Source organism: Sminthopsis crassicaudata, chromosome 5 (assembly GCF_048593235.1).
Source record: "Sminthopsis crassicaudata isolate SCR6 chromosome 5, ASM4859323v1, whole genome shotgun sequence".
Classification (NCBI taxonomy): domain Eukaryota; kingdom Metazoa; phylum Chordata; class Mammalia; order Dasyuromorphia; family Dasyuridae; genus Sminthopsis; species Sminthopsis crassicaudata.
In genome coordinates, this window is record NC_133621.1 from 268,616,459 (window position 1) to 268,636,442 (window position 19,984).

Below are 19,984 nucleotides of genomic sequence, written 5' to 3' on the forward strand. Positions count from 1 at the left end.
GCCTGATTGAGAACAGCTCTCCTCTCCATGGGACAGGCTCTCTGTCCCGTACAAATCTTTCCCAGACACTCATGAAGTCAATAACAAGGAAGGAAGTATCAAAAAAGGAATCTACACTACATTTGTCTATTCCAGGACTCCTTTTCAATCTGGGCGCCTTCTTCAACTTCACAGAACTGTTAGGGGTTGCAAGATATTTGAGAAATTATCTAGTAGAATGTCTTCATTTTACAGTAGAAGAAACCGAGACGGGCAAAGGAAATGGTGAATCCATCAAAGTAAGCAACAGAGCAGTTCCAAGATTCGAACGCAAGACCTAGAACTTTGGACTCCTCGAGCTGAGAGCTAACGGACGCACCCACCTGTCAGTGATTTCCCCCTTTTTCGCATCCATATGAACCACGGACCTGACAAACACAGCCGCAGTTCAGTTTCCCTCCTGCCATTGCTAGGATTGCAGGCGGCTCTCTAGGGCTAAATCGGTTAAAACTGCTGTGGGCTCATAAGTCTCTAAACCTCCGGCCTCCAGTTACTTGTGATTTACCTGTTTATTCCCCCTTTAATTCTCCTTCCGAGCAGGCTGAGGGACCCAAGAGGGGACTTACCCGCCAGTTCTCTCAACCAGCCCTCTCCCCTGGCTTCATTCAACTTGTGTCCAGGATGAAGAAGATTTTCCACCTCAGCAAGAAGGGGCAGTTTCGCCTCTTCATCAAACTGCCTTGTTACTTGGAGTCCAAACTAAAAGTTCAATAAAAAATAAAGATAAAGTATGAAAAGTGCTGTATGAACGAACCACAAGATACTAGGTATGTATCACAGAAGGATACCTGGTCTGGAGCAAGGACCTCGGGAACATCCACAAAGTTGCATTGCTCGGGGATGTGGCGAAGGTGCAGCAGTCCCCTGCTCAGAAAGCACAACGTGAATGATCTGAATAAGGTGAAGGGGTAAGAGCAAATGTTTGGAGAGGGGTGGAGAAGGGAAGACCCACAACAGAGTAGCCAAAGACACTCCCCATCCTTCCATGTGAGTCCTTGCCCCCCCCCCACCACCATTAACTCTCCGAAAAGAAATCCCTCTCAGCACCTGGGACAGGATCAAGGTCAGACTTTTCCTCCTAGGGATTAGATAACAAGTACTGAAAATTGGAGCCACCTGTCTTTCCTGCTTATTTTTTTTTTTTATTAATTTTTTTTGGTAGTGACAGTACTGCTTTATTTGGACATCTACTATAGTTAGAGTATGGGTAGAGTATACCCATACTAAGAGAATAGTGAAAAGAACAGAACATGAAATCAAAGCCACTTCTTGCTTGCATGACCCGGGAAGTCTTTCAGCCTCTCTGGATGTGGTTTTCTCCTTATATAAAATAGGGCTGGGAGAGGTCGAAAAGTGTTCTGTTTGTTTGTTTGTTTGTTTATTTCTTAAATTAAAACTTTTTATTTTCAAAACATATGCATTGATAATTTTCCACATTGACCCTTGCATTGCCTTGTGTTCCAAATTTTCTCCTTCTTTCCCCCACTCCCTCTCTTAGATGGCAATCAATCCAATATATGTTATATATGCTAAATTACATGTTAAATCCAATATATGTAAACATATTTATACGATTATCTTGCAGCACAAGAAAAATCAGATAAAGAAAATGAGTAAGAAAACCACATGCAAGCAAGCAACAACAAAAAGAGAATGTTAGGTTATGATCCATACTCAGTTCCCACAATCCCTTCTCGATGTAGATGGCTCGCTTCATCACAAGATCCTTGGAACCGGCCTCAGCATTCCCATTGTTGGAAAGTGTCATGTCCAGAACTGATCAGCATGTTGCTGTGTACAGTGATCTCCTGGTTCTGCTCATTTTACTTAGCATCAGTTCATGTAAGTCTCTCCAGACCTCTCGAAAACCATCCTGCTAATTGTTTCTTATAAAACAATAATATCCCATAACATTCATATACCAGAACTTATTCAGCCATTCTCCAACTGAGGGACATCGACTCAGATTCCAATTTCTTGAAAATGGCTGCCACAAATATTTTTGCACATGTGGGTCCCTTTCTCTCTTTTAAGATCTCTTTGGGGTACAAGCCCAGCAAAAAGATTGTTGGATCAAAGGGCATGCACAGTTTGATAAGTTTTTGATCACAGTTCCAAATTGCTCTCCAGAATGGCTAATTCGGTTCACAATTCCACTAACATTGTGTGTGTCCCAGTTTTCCCACATCCACTCCAACATTCATCATTATCTTTTCCTATCATCTTGGCCAATCTGAGAGATGTGTAGTGATATCTCATAGTTGTCTTAATTTGCATTTCTCTGATCAATAGTGATTTAGAGCACCCTTTCATATGACTAGAAATGGTTTTAATTGCTTCACCTGAAAATTATTAATATCCTTTGATCATTTATCAATTGGAGAATGTCTTGAATTCTTATAAATTTGAGTCAATAATCTCTATATTGTAGAAATGAGCCCTTTATCATCATAATTCTTTAACGTAAAAATGTTTTCCCAATTGATTGCTTCCCTTCTAATCTTGTCTGCATTAGTTTTGTTTGTACAAAAACTTTTAAACTTAATATAATCAGAATTATGTATTTGGTGTTCAGTTATGAGTTCCAGTTCTTCTTTGGTCACAAATTTCGTCCTTCTCAACAGATCTGAATGACAAACTATTCTATGTTCTGCTAGTTTGCTTCTAATATCACTCTTTATTGTGAAATACCAATGACAGACCTGCTAGCACTCATAGAGACCATGAAAGCAAGAAAAGGAGAAACACCGGTGTTTATGGTCAAGACATTTTATTTTTTGCTGAGCTTTCTCTCTTTTTTTTTCCTTCTATGCATATTTCTACATTTATCTTGAGGCACAAGAAAAATCACATCAACAAGGGGAGAAAAAGAAAGAAAACAAAAAGCAAATAACAAAGAATGTGAAAATACCAGATTGTGATTCACATGAAGTCTCCCCATTCCTCTTTTTAGATATAGATGTCTTTCTCCATCACAAATTTATGAGAATTGGTCTGAATCACCATCTTGCTGTGTACAATGTTCTCTTAGTTCTGCTCACTTCACTCAGCATTAGTTTGTGTAATTCTCTCCAGGTCTTTCTAAAATCATCCTGCTGATCATTTCTTATAGAAAAATAATATTCTATAACATTCATATACCATAACTTATTCAGTCATTCCTCAATTAATGAACATTCACTCAATTTCCAATTGCTCGCCTCGATAAAAAAGACTGCTACAAATATTTTTGCACATGTAGATCCTTTTCCAATTTTATGATCTTTTTTGGTCTACAGAACCAGTAGAAACACTGCTGGATCAAAGGGTATACCCAGGTTGATAGCCCTTTGGGCATAATTCCAAATTGCTCTCCAAAATGTTTGGATCAGTTTACAGGGAGTAGTCACTTGTTTTCTGAGAGCAGTGATAAAACACATCTAGAGTTTTCCTATGACTAGTGGTAGTTACCAAATTTTTATTCATGTCTTTTCTTTCTGTCTCCTTCCTTTCTCTCCCCCTGTCTCTGTTTCTGCCTATGTCTCTTTCTTTCTCCTGTTATGGCTTCACTATCAGTAGGAACTAAAATCAGGAAGTCAGAGACCTTAGAGTGAATTTCTGGTGGAGAGCTTACTCCAGTAAGGGATATCCCTTCACTTATGCAGTCTCCAATTCTGTCAATTTCCCCAGGACTTTCATTGTAAGGATTCTGGAAGCTTAGAACTCAGTCTCTACATGCTGAATTCCCAGGACCAGTTTACTTTCTGTCTCCTCATACCAGCAGTCCAATTTTTTTTTTTTTTACTATTTTAATAGTTTTTATTTACCAGATATATGCATGGGTAATTTTACAACCTTGACAATTGCCAAACCATTTGTTCTAATTTTTCCCTTCCTTCCCTCCCCCCAGATGGCAATACATGTTAAATATTTTAGAGTATAAATTAAATACAATATATGTATACATGTCCAAACAGTTGTTTGGCTGTACAAAAAGATTTGTACGGATTTTGAAATAGTGTACATTTAGCCTCTGAAGGCAATCAAAAATGCAAACGGACAAAATTAGAGGGATTGAGAATTCTATGTAGTGGTTCATAATCATCTCCTAGAGTTCTTTTGCTGGATGTAGCTGGTTCAGGTCATTACTTCTCTATTGGAATTGACTTGGTTCATCTCATTGTTGAAAATGGCCACATCCATCAGAATTGATCATCCTGTAGTATTGTTGTTGAAGTATACAAGTATCTCCTGGTCCTGCTCATTCATTCAGCATCAGTTCATGTAAATCTCTCCAGGTCTTTCTGAAATCATCCTGTGGGTCACTTCTGACAGAACAATAATATTCCATAATATTCATATCCCACAATTTATTCAGCCATTCTCCAATCGAGGGGCATCCAATTTCTGGCCCCCAAAAGAGGGCTGCCACAAACATTTTTGCACATACAGGTCCCTTTCCATTCTTTAATATCTCTTTGGGAGTAGTAACACTGTGGGGTCTAAGGGGATGCACAGTTTGATAACTTTTTGAGTATAGTTCCCAATTGCTCTCCATTATGGCTGGATGTATTCACAATTCCACCAACAAGGTACCAGTGTCCCTGTTTTCCCACATCCCCTCCAACAATTCAGCATTTCCTTTCCCTGTCATTCTATTTCAGAGTTGTCTTAATTTGCATTTCTCTGATTAATAATGAGTAGGAGCATCTTTTCATATGACTAGAAATAGTTTCAATTTCTTCATCTGAGAATTGTCTGTTCATAACCTTTGACCATTTATCAATTGGAGATTGGCTTGATTTCTTATAAATTAGAGTCAATTCTCTATATATTTTAGAAATGAGGCCTTTTTGGAAATGAGGCCTTTATTAAAACTTTTGATTGTAAAAATATTTTCCCAGTTTTTTTCCTTCTAATCTTGTCTGCATTAGTTTTGTTTGTACAAAGGCTTTTTAATTTGATATCAAAATTTTTGTATTTTGTGATCAATACTGATTCTAGTTCTTCTTTGGTCACAAATTTTGGTCCTCCTCCACAGGTCTGAGAGGTAAACTATCCTCTGTTCTTCTCATTTCATTCTTTATGCCTAAATCATGAACCCATTTTGATCTGATCTTGGTGTACTGTGTTATGTGTGGGTCAATGCCTACTTTCTGCCATACTAGTTTCCAATTTTCCCAGCAGTTTTTGTCAAACTGTGAATTCTTATCCCAGAAGCTGGGGTCTTTGGGTTTGTCAAACACTAGATTATTAAAGTTATTGACTATTTTGTCCTGTGAACCTAACCTATTCCACTGATCAACTAGTCTGTTTTTTAGCCAATACCAAATGATTTTGGTGACCCCTGCTTTATAATACAGTTTTAGATCTGGCACAGCTAGGCCACCTTCATTTGATTTTTTTTCATTACTTCCCTTGAAAATCTTGACCTTTTGTTTTTCCAGATGAATTTTGTTATTTTTTTCTAGGTCATTAAATAGTTTTAACTACTAAATAATTTATTTTTAAATAAATTTTAACTTTTTAACTAATAAATTATTTTAGGTAACACTGTCATCTTGATTATATTTGCTCTACCTATCCAAGAGCATTTAATATTTTTCTAATTGGTTAGATCTGACTTTATTTGTGTGCAAAGTGTTTTGTAGTTTTTGAGCCTTCTCTTAAGCTCTAAAACCACAAAGTTGCTAAGGAAACAAAAGAAAAACAAAAAGTAGATAAATCAATCACAGTATGAAGCGACTGTCAATTTAGGGTTCAAAGAAAAACTTTAATGTTTTCAGATAAAGTATCACCTTCTATCCAGCCTATTTACCATTCCATTCCAGCATATCTGTTCCCAGTCCTTTTCAGCCTTTGACTGTCTGCTGGCTGGCTCGAAGGAGGGTTTCAGTGCCAGATCAGAATGACCTGGAATTCTGCAAACTAATCACAGACTAAGCAAGTCTGATTGTTTGGGAAGCAGGCAATTTGTTGCAGAAGTACCAGGTGATCAATAACCACCAACTGTTTTGTACACACCCCCTGCAACTTGACAAAGCCAAGATATCTGTCAACAGAATGTAAATATCAACAAAGGAGCAGGGATAATAGAACCATGGCAGGAGAAGGCAAAGTGCCAAGAAATCAAGGCTTGCTGGAACAAATTCCTGAATTCATCAATGCCTTTGGGGTCAGATTGATTTGTAGAAGCCCAGTTCATATGATTTTTTCAAAGATTGCCATATTAACACCATTCTTAGAAGGATGTTACAGCAGTGACATACAGAGGGTGAAATCTAAAATAACATTCCTTTTTTTTTTTTTCTTTCTTTTCTGAGACAATTGGGGTTAAGTGCCTTGCCCAGGGGCACACAGCTAGAAAGTGTTAGGTGTTGGAGATCAGATTGGCTCTCAGGTCCTCTTGAGTTCAGGGCTGGTGCCCTATTAGCAGCCCCACCTAGCTCCCCCTATAATCACATGTCAACATAAATTGTGGTTCTGAGTAATCTACATGATCTCCTAAAACTAATAATGTATCTCTTACTTCAATTATAAGTTGTAATAAATGTTGGTTAATAGCTTCTTGTTTTTTGCAAAGCAATAATGATATGCTGTAAACAACTGAAACAAATTAGAGCCTCTGTGGAAGATTGCCACCTGAAAAACTGCAAAGTGTTCATTAGCTTGGATAGACATAAAGGATGTGGTAGACCAAAGGATTGAGACAAACAGAGAAACAAGGAAGCTTTAGAGTTCTTTTAATTGCTCTTTGCAGGAGGTGTCCTGCCAAAGCAGCATAAGGTAAAATCACATGGTAAGGCTGAATAGAAGGGAAAAAACATTCTAAAATAGAATCACCTTGGTGGAGTAAGGCTGTAAGGTATTCGGGAGCAGGAGAAAGAGACAAGGTAACTGGAAGTTCTGGGTCATAATGATGAGACCCTGAGTGAAGAGAGTCTATAACTTGTGCCAGAGCAGCTTTGGCTGCTGGAGTGAGAGAATAGGGGTGAAGAGCTTTAACTGAGAATTTAAGGGCAATCTTGGACAGAACCACTAGATGTCGCCCAAGATCATTTGATTCAATTGATCAGATTGGTGTGAGATGACAATTTATGCATAAGCATAAATGTGACTTAAATAACCCAAGGAGCAAAGAAGGTTACATGCCAACGACGCTAACTTCACTTTCTCCAGCAAATATAGAAGGGGAGCCAGACCTTCTGGAGCTTGTCAAGGGTGAGAAAATTGTTACTGGAGTAACTTGCTCTAGTATGTAGATAACTCTGCTCTGTTGGATTTGGCCAAAATCCACCCAGGATGATGTTCTGAAAGCGATATTTGTTCCCAGGGCTATCCAACAGCGATATTTGTTCCCAGGGCTATCCCACAGTTGTATAACAAGGGTGAATAATAGTTTGTTGTACTATATTTACCCCATGGATGAGAAGGGAAACTGAGGGCCAGGGTTACAGATTGCTATAGTTATTGACTGTTTTGACCATGAAATTAACCTATTCCAGTGATCAGCTACTCTATTTGTCAGCAAAATGGTTTTGCTGCCTATTAATTTTTTAAAACTATTTTAATAAAACTTTTTATTTTCAAAACATATGCATCGATAATCTGACACTGACCCTTGCATAGCCTTATGTTTCAGATTGCTCCTCCTTGCCCCCACTCTTTCCCCTAGATGGCAAGCAATCTAGTATATGTTAAACATGTTAAAATATATGTTAAATCTAATATGTATAAACATATACTTTTCTTGCTGCACAAGAAAAATCAGATTAAAAAAAGGAAAGTAAATGAGCAAGAAAACAAAATGCAAGTGAATAAAAAATAAAAGAGTGAGAATGTTTAAGTCGTGATCCATATTCAGTTCCCACAGTTCTCTCTTTGGATGCAGATGGCTTTCTTCACCACAAGATCATTGGAACTGGCATCAATCATCTCATTGTTGGAAAGTGCCTGTTCATTTTTAATGAATGAAAAATTGCTTTTTATTTTAAAACAAAAACTAACTTATTCTTCATTAGTGATGATGTGGGAGGAAATACTATTCTCTTATGCTGAAATTCTGTCATGTCTAAAATGAAGGGAATTTTCTTGGCAAAGTTGCTGGAATGGTTTGCTGTTTCCTTAAGTTCATTTTGACAAATGAAGCAAACCTTGTTAAGTGACTCGTCTGCCTAGTCACACAACAAGGAAGTGTTAAGTGTCTAAAGACAGATTTGAATTCAAACCCTCCTAATTCCAGCGCAAGTGCTTTTTCCTTTTTGCCATCTAGGTGCCCCTCAAGATGACTCTTCCTGACTCTAGACCCAGATCTCTTATTCATTATGCCACCTAACTACCCCATCTGGTGAAATATGTGAAGAATAAAGGTGCCAAGGCCAAAAGTTGTTGCTTCTATTAAACCATTACTATTTGTGTCAGCAATAGGTACAGAGAAATGAAGGAGCAGGGATTACCCCTGCATTGGACGACCTGCATTGGACGAGGTCAGTCAGAGGAGTTCATCACCAAGGGAGACTGCAGAGAGGTAGAGATGAGAACTGAAAAAAGACCATTGGATTTGGCAATTAAGAGATCACTAATAATTTTGAAGAATTTGGAAGATAGAACACAGAGTATTAGAAGAAAATGACAGGAGAGGAAGTGGAGATACCAGTTGTCAACGGGCTTCTTAAGGCATTTAGCTACAAAAGACAGGGATTTGGGATGATAGAGGGTATGGATTGAATAAGTAAAGGTTCTTTGGGGATGTTTGTAGGCAAGCAGGGGAATAGCCAGGATGCAGGGAATGATTGAAGTTAAGTGAGAAGAGGAATGTTTAAAGAGAAATATAGGTGAGATAGAATGGTATTGCTTGTATGTGTAGAGGCATTTTCATTGGCAAGGAGAAGCGCCACCTCTTCATGTGAGAGAGGTGAAGGAGAAGACAGTGGCTGAAAGTATTTGATTGATTAAATGAGATAAATAGTCTTTCAGAACCCGGCTGAGGTTATGTAGTAGTAGCCCACAGTTGCATTCTTTTCTGTAGCATGTATATAAGGGCAAAGGCAGTGCAGGGCAGGAGTGATTCAAGGGCAGGAATGATTCAAGACTGAGTCTGAGAAAGATACAGTTGGCAATTTGATAAGTGGGTATGTAGAGTTGAACAGACAAATTGAATGCTTCGCCAGGGAATCAAAATGGGGAAAGAAAAAAAGCTAGTCCAGAAGGGATGGTCTAATCTGGGATTAGAGGTCAGGTCTGGATGAAGAACAGCGTTTAAATTTGCAAAGAGGTGGGATGAGAATAGAGTGTGATCAAATAAGAAATTGAGAATTTATAAGGGCAGCAGTGCTGTATTATTTGGTGATCAGAGGTCTAACTATCTTTGTATCAGGTCAAGGTATGATGAAGTATACTGTATGAAATGAGAAAGTTGAGGAAATAGAAAATGAGGGTATTTCTGGGAGCACAAAATGTATGTTGAAGAAGTATGATGCATTGGAAAGGAGAGAGAGAGATTGTCAGATTACATGGGTCAAAACAACTAAGTGTAAATCAGATACTTATAAACTGAAGTGGGAGTAGTCTCAGATGGAACACTCTAATTTTAAGGGTGATAAAGCATGTATAGAAGGCAAGACTTTAGCTGAGACTTGAAGGAAGCCAGGAGATGGAAGTGAGGAGCATTCCAGGTATGGGAACAGCCAGTGAAGATACTTTATGACAGGTGATGGAGCGCTATGTGTGAGTAACAGTCATTCAATAAATCTATTGTCTACTATGTAACTTACATTGCACTAAAAGCTGAGTATACAAAGAATGATACAAGAAAGTCCTCACTGTCAGCACACTCATATTCCTACGGAAGCAACAATGTGAAAATAGCTAAGTACAAACATGATATTACATACAAGACAAACTAGAAAATCACCAGAGGAAGACATCAGTATTAAGGAGGATTGGGGAAATCGTCTTGTAGAAAGGAAGATTTTAGCTGGGATTTGAGTAAGCAAGGCAAGGCAAGAGAGAGATGGAGAGGAGAGATGAGAGAACTCAATGAGTTGAGAGAAATCAAATGAAAATGTCAGAAGATAGGGATACTACCTTGTACCAGGATGGGCAAATAGTGTCTACTCCATGCTTCATGCCTCCAACAAACTACTAGAAACAACAGGTCAACCTATTGTACACAATATAGAGCAAAAGAAGCTTCTAGTAATCATAGAAAATGCAACTCAATATACATTTTGTTCAGTTGCATATCTACAGCCTTATGTACATATATGCTATTTTTTTTTCTTTAGATGATTTCAATAAGAACTTTCCTGTCCCAAGCAAATCCTAAGTGCTTGGAAAACTTTATTTATCCATATTTTCAGTTTAAAATAAAGATTTACAATATGATTTTCATATAAAGACAGGCAAAAAGCAGGCTTGTAATTAATGATTATAACTGAAGGCAACTGGTTTTGCATGTATACTTTATAGTATCAGCTTCGTTGCTCTCTCAGAATACCTCACTTAGTTGTCCAATACAGATAGATACAATGAATCATAGAAATTATACACAGGGAAGTTAATTTCCAAATTGCATTCTTTTAAAGAGCATATATAAGAATTTACAAAGAGACAAGTTGAGTCTTTTCATATATGGCCCTTCCAGAGGATCTCCAGAAAGGTAGGCTGAACGTTACAGCCAGGCATGTGAATTCTTTACGCTTTTCTACTGAATTGGCTGGCTGCTGAATCCTATATTGTCATGGCTTAAACTCCTAGCTCTGATGGGGATTCTATCACTTCTGCCTAGAAACCGATAAGGCCAAATAAAAACAGAAGAGAAACAAATACCACAGCCCATTTCTCTGAGCCACAAGGTAAAAGGAAAGAAAAAGGGGTTTTCCCTTCACCTTTTAGTGCCCACAGGTGGATCAAGTGTGTATGATCTCCATCCTTTTTGAGTATTGTTTTTTAAAGAGGCATCCTCTTGCAGCTTTGCAGCCAAACATGGAAGTACAATGCACTTGAAATTCACCTACCATTTTACACTTCTGGTAGGTCAATTTCAGATGTATTTTACTTCCCTATTTACTCCCAATCCCTAGTACAGGATTATTATCAATATTTCTAGGCCTTATGTATTGTTTTTATCTAATGATCATAATAGTTGAGATTCTAGAAAGAGAACTTGACTCTAGGTTTAGCCCCAATCTTTGCAGTCCTAGGCAAGATTATTGGATTATGACTATGTCAAATCATAATCATCCTCACTTGGGACGAAAATTTCTAAGCTGCTATATGCCTCAGATAGTCTTGTAAGCAGATTATTATTATTATTATTATTTTTTGCCTCTTAGATTTAGTCAATCATCTGTCATTTCTTTCTTCTTCCCAGGAAATCTACTTATCTTTTCGTTTTGACTTTGAATTTTATTTGAAGTTTATTTTGAAATGGTATTTTATTTGGTTTTTCATTTTAGTAACTGCTTTTAGGTTCTCTCTAGTCATCACAAATAGTTAAAAGTTTTATGATTTCTCAAGTGGTACTTTTTTACTTGTCTCCAAAATAATTTTTAGTTTTACTACTTTACTACTTTTTAAAAACATCTTTAGGATTTTTCCCTTTTAGTGGTATATAGTTTCAGAGTTGAAGAAATGTCTTAATATCAAATACTAGAGTATTAAATTAAAATGTAGTTTTAGGTGGAGTAATCATTTATTATTCTTGCTGCAGCAGGGGAAAATCTTTGCTTCTCTAAAATAAAAATAAAAAGCATTGTATAAAGCATAGTGGAATGAGATGGTTTTCATCACTAATTGGTGGAAGGTAGTGACAATAGAAATGTGTTAGGATTCTTATAAGGTGCTAAGTCACTGGAATGGATATAATTACCTAATTCAGTATGATTGATCTAACCCTACAAGGAGATGTTATGGGCCAGAACTTGAAGTACTGAGTGGAATTGAGGAGACAATGGTTAAATCTAATTTAGCATTGAATTAATCCTACAGCAAATAATGGTTTCCTGGTGATGAAATGATTGGTGTGTGCTCAGGGGGCAGCATATAAGCAAGAGGCTCTCAGGGCCAAGGAGGACTTTGGGAAAACTACTTGGGGTATTCAGAGTCAGACTCAATCCCACTTCAACCTTCGTGCTGGCTGGAGCCATTTGCACATGAGCTTGCGGGAAACAAAGAGAGGGATAGGCCTCTAAGAAAGCTAACTGGGCCCAGGAAAAGATTCAGGATTTTGAAGGACACAATAAAGGATCTGAACTTCAACTCCTGGCTGCATTTTGTTTTTATTGAACTGAACTGAAAGGAAGGCTGCCTCTACAAGCTCCCCAAGAAACCTGCTCCTAAAGAATGATTACAATTTAGAGAAACAGAAAATTGTTGAAATGAAAATAGAAATTCTAAGTGTGAGTCCTTCACTGTCTTAAATCAATTTAACTTGTTTTTAAGTCCTTAACTTTTAAGTCTTCTTTTTAAGTCCTTAACTTTTAAGTGTGAGGTTTCTTAATGTTCATAGGGATCACCTTGCTATCAAATTTGTGCAATCAAATTGGTGCTTTATTTGTGCTTTAAAATCTTTTTAAAAAGGTATTATTTCCTAAGAGGCCCTACAAATATTCCCCTTAAAAGACTGGTTTCACCTTAAAAGCAGTCTTTCTTAAAATAGCCTATTTCCCTTTGGGATCCTTCTTACTGTTAGAAAGTTTTTTTTCTCTACATTAAAACTCAATTTGCAGATCTATACCTTCCATTCATGAATAAAACAAGTCTAATATTTCTCCCATTTGACAATGCTCTCTATTAATACAATGTATATGTATATACATTCTAGTTGATATAAACTCTACAATGGGAAGAGACGAAAAATCACTGAAACCCAATATAAAATCCTCTAGTGATGTGGTCCTGGGTAGGTAGGTGAGGTAACAGTGAAAGCCTGGAGATAAAATTGTAATACTCCCTGAGGCAACCAGGGAATGTCAGCCTTCCAGTCCCACCCTTGATGGAGGTCTTTGAAAAACCTGTATCCAATCAGAAATCCAAATTGTAATACCATGCCCCCTTTCTTCCCTTATAAACAATATCCTCAAAGTGTAGATGTTCCCTTAAGTTACTTATTAGCTCACCATGCTCAGCCTCATGCTGGCTTCTCACTCCCTCCTTTCCCTTGCAATAGCTTAATGCAATTCTTAAGATGCTATATTCCTTTCAGGTTAGGTTAAGTTTACAGGTTAGACCTTTTTAGGTCTGTGTGTGTCCTAGGAAATATTATCTTTTCCTCCCTCAGGTTCATGTCATATCAACCTAAGAATAGTTTCGTTTCACATCAACCTAAGAATTTACAAAGAGACAAGTTTAGTCTTTTCATCACCAAATAGCATTAAGGTCCCAGAAGACAGGTCTCCTAACTAAACTTCCTTAAAAATAACTGGAATCCCAAGTCTTGTGCCTTAGCTGCTGCTTACTCTCAGCTTTCAGCTAAGTGCTTCTATATAGGAGCTATCTGATTTATTGTCCTATATCTCACTGCCTGTACTGTGAGACACTGATTGTATTCAATGACAATTCTCTGTCCTTAACTTGTATTCTATTTGTCTTTTTTGTCTTGTGACATCTCTACTGACTTTCAATTCTGCCGCCTTCTCATTGCCTTCTTCCTTCCCACCTTAGGCTGTTGGCACATTTTTATTAATATCACACAAAAGTGGTGAATTGCCAATACACAAAGCATTTAGAGCACACGCCTGAAAAAGTAGTTAGGTAATGTATGTATGTAATATGTAATAAATCTGCACATACATTGAGATAACCTAACTAATATAAATGCCACTGTTAATTTGCATTATAAGAAGTTCTCTTACTTCAGAGAAGAGCTGTCTCCTCCAGGGAAATGACCTGAGAAACTTATGCTCCCATCTGGGAACCTTGATTCTCTTGGAGCATTTTGCTTCTTTTATTGAGAGCAATTGCAGGAACACACACTGCCAATCAATTGTGTTATCCTCTTTCCTTGCCAACCTCTACTTGTGTTGGTCTTCTCCTCTATGGATGTAGCCTGGCAGTCAATAGTTTATTCCCTTTCTTCTGGTTAAAGTAATGTCTTATCTTAGTCATGTCACTAAAAAAATATGATTCATATTTCTAAAAGTAGTTCAAAATAGTTTGAATTAAATCTAGTAATATTGATAAACCTATTTCAAAGATTATTGAAAGGGTAACTATAATGTCTCATATCAATTGTCGGACTATAATGTTCCAATCTCAATTCAGATGTCTAATTTTATTTGTTACATTACCTACACCTAGAATATTTTTTTCAGAATTTTGTTTTAGCATTTCTCATAATATATTCCATTGAACCATTTAAATGGAATATGAGACAAATTATTAGAAATACAAATTTATCAAGTTTACTTACAAGTGGTTAAGTAGTACTCTGCCTTTAAAATGTCATAAGTTGCACAACAGTTTTAATCAAAATAAATGATCTTATCTAAAAATGAATATCAGTTTGATTTTTATCATTCCCCGTTCTTGCATGTCACAATTTTACATTGAAAAGTTTTATCTTCAGGCTGCTGAAAATTCAAATTCCTAATTTATTTTGTTGAAAATAAATTTAACATTTCATTTCAAAATGTAAAATGTTTTGAGATGACATCATTTAAAAATCTAAAGCTCTTTCTATCTTCTCACTTTCATAATTATGTATTTGCTCTCTTAAAATGGTATGTTCATTGATTTGAAAAGCAAGATTTTGTGATAGAAGAGAGAATTAAAAAGTCAATCTTGTTCTTCTACCACAAAACCTTGTTTTTCAGTTTTAGCATAAAGATTCATTGAGAGATCCCTAAACTATACCAGGACACCATTTGATACCATTAATTTAAAGACACCTCTGCTTTGGGCATCTTCAAGCTGTTGTCAGAGTAAACTAATTTCACTCTGCCTTTGGGTTAAAATCTCTGGCATGTGAAGAAGGAACCCAGAAACTCTAAAACTCCTTGAAAGAGAAAATCTTTAACTCTGCCTCAGTGAGGGACCCTGCCCAAGGGAAACAGGCAGTTTTAATATGTTATATAGCAAAAGAATTCCGATCCTATTGAATTAAAGAAACTCATTCTATTCAAATTCCAGCTCAAGCTGAAACCCAGCTAGGAGATGAGCTAACTTGAGATTCCACCCACTAGCCCCCTTCAGCTTGTAGCCAAAGCTCCTATTATAAAAGAGCTAAACTAGAATCCTCTCTTTGCAGAGGTTCTAAACATGCCATGCTATGCCATGCCATGCCATGCCATATCTAGGAAACCTCTGCCTATTGGAATACTATTCTCTTCCAGTATTATCCTCTCTTTATCCTCACCTATCTCCCTAATGAGACCTTAGGCCTCTCTGTCAGGATTTCTAACATTACTTCCCAATCCCTATAATAAATCTTTTACAAATCTCAGTTTTCAGGCCTGTAAATTCCTTTATAGAGAATCCCTGTGTTGCCAGAAGGGAGTTCCCCCAAATTCCCTATCTTTGCACCAAATCCCAAGAGGGGATCCAAACCTCTCCATTTAGTTCCCTGAATCCCAAACCTGCCACTGGACCTTATCATTTAACTCTCTGACCACCAGAAACCCTAAGCTTATTTTGGTTCCCTAAATCTAGACCTTATCATTCCCAAATCTAGGCCTACTAAAGGGAACCCCAAAACCTAAATCTCATCACATGGACTCTTTTTGAGAATAGATCTCTTACGTTTTTCCTTTTCCATTTGATATGTGCATTCAAGTTCCTTTATAACAAATCTGATTTAATTCTATGTGTCTTTTAAAATTAGTGTCTTTTCCCTCAGGTAAACATAACTTATTTTCAGCTTTAAAAAGCTTTTCAGAAAGGATGCCAATCTTATATTCTGGTTTGCCCACTTACCTTGTTCTTCACCTTGTTCTTGCTGAAAGGTATGTGCAAGATGTCATTTTGAATGTCTGACTTTGTTCAGGATCAAGAATAGCAAAACTTACTTGGGAATGTACTAGGGTACCATTTGATACAATCACTTTAAAAAAACACCTTTGTGGCATCTTCAAGTTATTGTTGACACAATTAACTTTTTAAAAAAATTACAAGTCACCTTTATTTAATATTAAACTTGAGTTTACAGAGTATGTTATTTACATTATTTCATTTAATTCTAAAAACCTTGTGAAGGAGATGCAAATATCATTATTCCCATTTTACTAGGAAAAGAAAGTGAAACTCATGTGTCTTAAGTTTCCCTTCCCCCACTCCAAATCCAGTGCTCTTTGCCTAACTCCAAATCTAGTGCTCTTTTCATAGGACAGAAAGGACCAATGCAGGTTATCTTTGTTTATCCATGTTTCTGGTCAGGACAATTTTTCTTCTTATTGATTGAGGTGATTCAGAGCAACCCCAACGAACCTGTGATAGAGGAGTCTAACTTAAGAGAAAGGACTAAGGGTGCTGAATGTGGACACGGTGTTCTCACCTTTCACTGTTGTTGCCTGCTTGCCTGTTTTCTGCCCTCTGATTTTCTTCTTCTTTTGATCCAACCTCTCCTGTGCAGCATGACAAATGCAGAAATATGTCCAGAAGAACTGCCTATGTTCAGTCTACATTGGACCACCTGATGTCATCCAAGGTAATGAGAAGGAAGGTAAGGAGGGAGAAACATATGAATTCTGCCAAAATCGATCCCTGCACAGATCCTGAAAAACAAAAAGCCACCATTATAAAAATAAAGGACCAGTAGTTGATGAGGTGTGGTGCTTGAGGGGAAGGAGAGAAGATGGCTAGGCCCCTTTGGAGGCTATAAGGAATATTTCTGTACAGCAGAATAAGCACCACCATCACTACCAATGAATGGATTCAGCTCAAGTTTTGTTTCTTCCAGTCCTGTTACTTCCAAAGAAGAGCCAAAAATCTTTATCTAAATACTCTCTATTATCTATTTATTATTATCTATTATCTAGACCCTCTAGTGTTTATTCCAAACATGAGCATCTTTGTAGTAAGAGGTTGGATGGGGAAAATAAATCATTTCTCTGAACCCCAATCCTCAACCCTGGGGTGTTCCACATTCCTGGAGTCTGAGCCTCCAATCCTGGGAAGATAATCTTGCTTCTTGCTGTGTTAATAGTGTTTTTGAAAGACAGATTGTTGGCGTCCAACTTCAGTGAATAACTGAGAGTGTGAATGAATCTCTGAAGTCAGGTGGAAGATATGCTTTGCAGTCTTCGTTTATTAATCATGAGTGCCAGGCTTAATATACCCTTTTGGCTAGAGTTACAATACATCTTCAGGTGACATCTTATACATTCCAGAGTTAATGCTCAATGAATACTTTGAGATTTCAGTATGTATCTTACCTATCAATACCAAGATGATTATCAACACAGAATTGTAAATAACCTAGTTGTCATGTTCATAAACATCAACAGAATTGTAAATAGTTGTGATGCTTTATCAGTACCAAAGTACTTTTCAAAACAGTGTAGTAAGTAGTAGAAATGATCAGACTAATGTATCTACCTCAAGTATTTCCTTAAATCATTGTTAAGGGATAAATAGTGTAGTTGAAATGCCTTGTTGCTGTTGTATACATTCTCCTAAATTTACCCCAAGAATTTCTTTCAAAGATTGTTCAAAGATTGAAGAGATGATGAGCCTACATGGGCTCGCCCTAACAGAGAGTAGGTCTTAAGCAACACCTGGAATAGACTCCTTCTGTTCATGGACTTCTACATCTCCCCCCTTTTTAAGACATATGGGAAAGCACAAGGCGCTAAGCCAATGAATATAAGAATAACACAAAACTTTTTAGCCATAGTTTGCTATGCTATCGGCATCAATTCCAGGGACACTGCTTTTTGCTATGTTTTCTGCCAAGACAGTTAATTCAGATATATCTCAAGTGTGGTTGGAATTAAATATAGCTCCCTTTATTTTCTTCCTTATTTGAAACCATGTCACTTTGGTGGTATCATTATCCCATCTGAAGAATTAAATATATATGAGTGAATTTATAATCACAAGTTAGTTGGGATTGAGTTTCCAAATTGTTTACATGATCCCCTAACTATATTAATGATTGTTCCATTAACTTTGGTCCTTCTTTTAATTCAGTATCTATATTAATTTGTTCTTTTTATTAAGAGCTAATGATACTTTTTTTGCTAATTGATTTGCAAATTGGACAATCTGAATAGATTGTTAGGAGCTGAAGCTGAAATAGTAAGTGTTGTAATAACTGCTATAGTTGCCAGAACTCCAGCAATGAGTAATCCAACAATTCTCCTTTTCCTGCTTTTGTTTCCTAATTTTTTTTTGATGTTATCTCCATGACCTGTAGCAGTGGTGATTAACCTTAGTAGGCACCATCACACAGGATGTGTGTTCAATAATAACAACCATAGGTAATAAATTAGAAGACATTTCTAATAGCTAACTGGGATAAAACACAATTGTAGCATTTTACAATATAATATATCTTCCTAGCACATTCATGATTTAGATTCCAATGCCATTCCTTAAAACAGCATATGTAGTTAGAAACATCTTTGTATTTTTTAACCATGCTGTAGAGTATATTACTGAGCAGCCTGAACATATCATGGAATCCCATATCTGAGATGTAAAAATTTGGGTCATCTTAAATACATTGTAACAGGAGACTCATCCAGATACTGGATAATTTGGGGTCCATTCATCAATCAATTCCAGTTCCTCCACAAACCAATGGAGCCCAAAGTCCCCTGGAAGTAGGAGTGATGATCCTATCTTCTACAACTACTTTCTGCTGAGAATGGACATAGAGCTAAATCATCGACAAAGTCCCATATTTTTATGAAGGGGGTGATAAGCTGGAATTCATTGAAGTGTGCAATGATTGATTTAGTTCCTTGAAGCTAGTCAATTCAGTTGTAACTGACCAAAATCTAGAATAAAAAACAAATCTAACAAAATACTTTTTTAAAGCCTATAGGTGAAAGAGATCAAATAATGAGTTAGAGGACCTATGAATATAAAAAACCCCAGAAAAACTTTTTGGGGGATAAGGTGTCAAAGAAATTGACATTTTTATTATTTGGAAAACAGCTGAACAAACAATGGTATAAAAATAAAGCATAATACTAATCTGCTCTAAGAAGTGATAAAAGATAATTTCAGAGAAACTTGAGAAGAGTGATACCAATTTATGTAGAGTAAAGAAAACAGGATCAAGAAAACATTTTACACAATAACAACATTTTCACACTACCTGGTTTAGATATCAATACCATATCTGTGTCACAAAAGGAGTTTGATAGGAGTCCTTCTTTCCCTATTTTTCAAGTAGTTTGCATAGTATTGGGATTAACTGTTCTTCAAATGTTTGGTACAATTCATATGTAAATCCATGTGGCCCTAGAGATGTTTTCTTGGGGAGTTAATTAGTACCCTGTTCTATTTCATTTTCTTTCTTTCTTTCTTTCTTTCTTTCTTTCTTTCTTTCTTTCTTTCTTTCTTTCTTTCTTTCTTTCTTTCTTTCTTTCTTTCTTTCTTTCTTTCTTTCTTTCTTTTCTTTCTTTCCTTTCTTTCTTTCCTTTCTTTCTTTCCTTTCTTTCCTTTCTTTCTTTCCTTCTTTCTTTTTTTCTTTCTTTCTTTCTTTCTTTCTTTCTTTCTTTTTTCTTTCTTTCTTTCTTTCTTTCTTTTTTCTTTCTTTCTTTCTTTCTTTCTTTCTTTCTTTCTTTCTTTCTTTCTTTCTTTCTTTCTTTCTTTCTTTCTTTCTTTCTTTCTTTCTTTCTTTCTTTCTTTCTTTCTTTCTTTCTTTCTTTCTTTCTTTCTTTCTTTCTTTCTTTCTTTCTTTCTTTCTTTCTTTTTTCCTGAGGCTGGGGTTAAGTGACTTTCCCAGGGTCACACAGCTAGGAAGTGTTAAGTGTCTGAGACCAAATTTGAACTCAGGTCTTCCTGAATTAAGGGC

General features: G+C 36.6%; 1 protein-coding gene across 3 annotated transcripts in view; it reads left to right on the forward strand.

Moving 5' to 3' along the window:
- The first annotated feature begins 315 nt into the window (after positions 1-315).
- Positions 316-19,984, forward strand: part of LOC141544616 (uncharacterized) — a 109,960-nt gene continuing 90,291 nt past the window's right edge. Inside the window, exons 1-2 of one of the 3 annotated variants that reach the window (XM_074271010.1) lie at positions 316-947; positions 1,625-1,881. The gene's annotated coding sequence lies outside the window, so the exon portion shown is untranslated. The remainder of the gene's footprint in view (positions 948-1,624; positions 1,882-19,984) is intronic. The other 2 variants (XM_074271008.1, XM_074271009.1) reach the window with 2 other exon arrangements.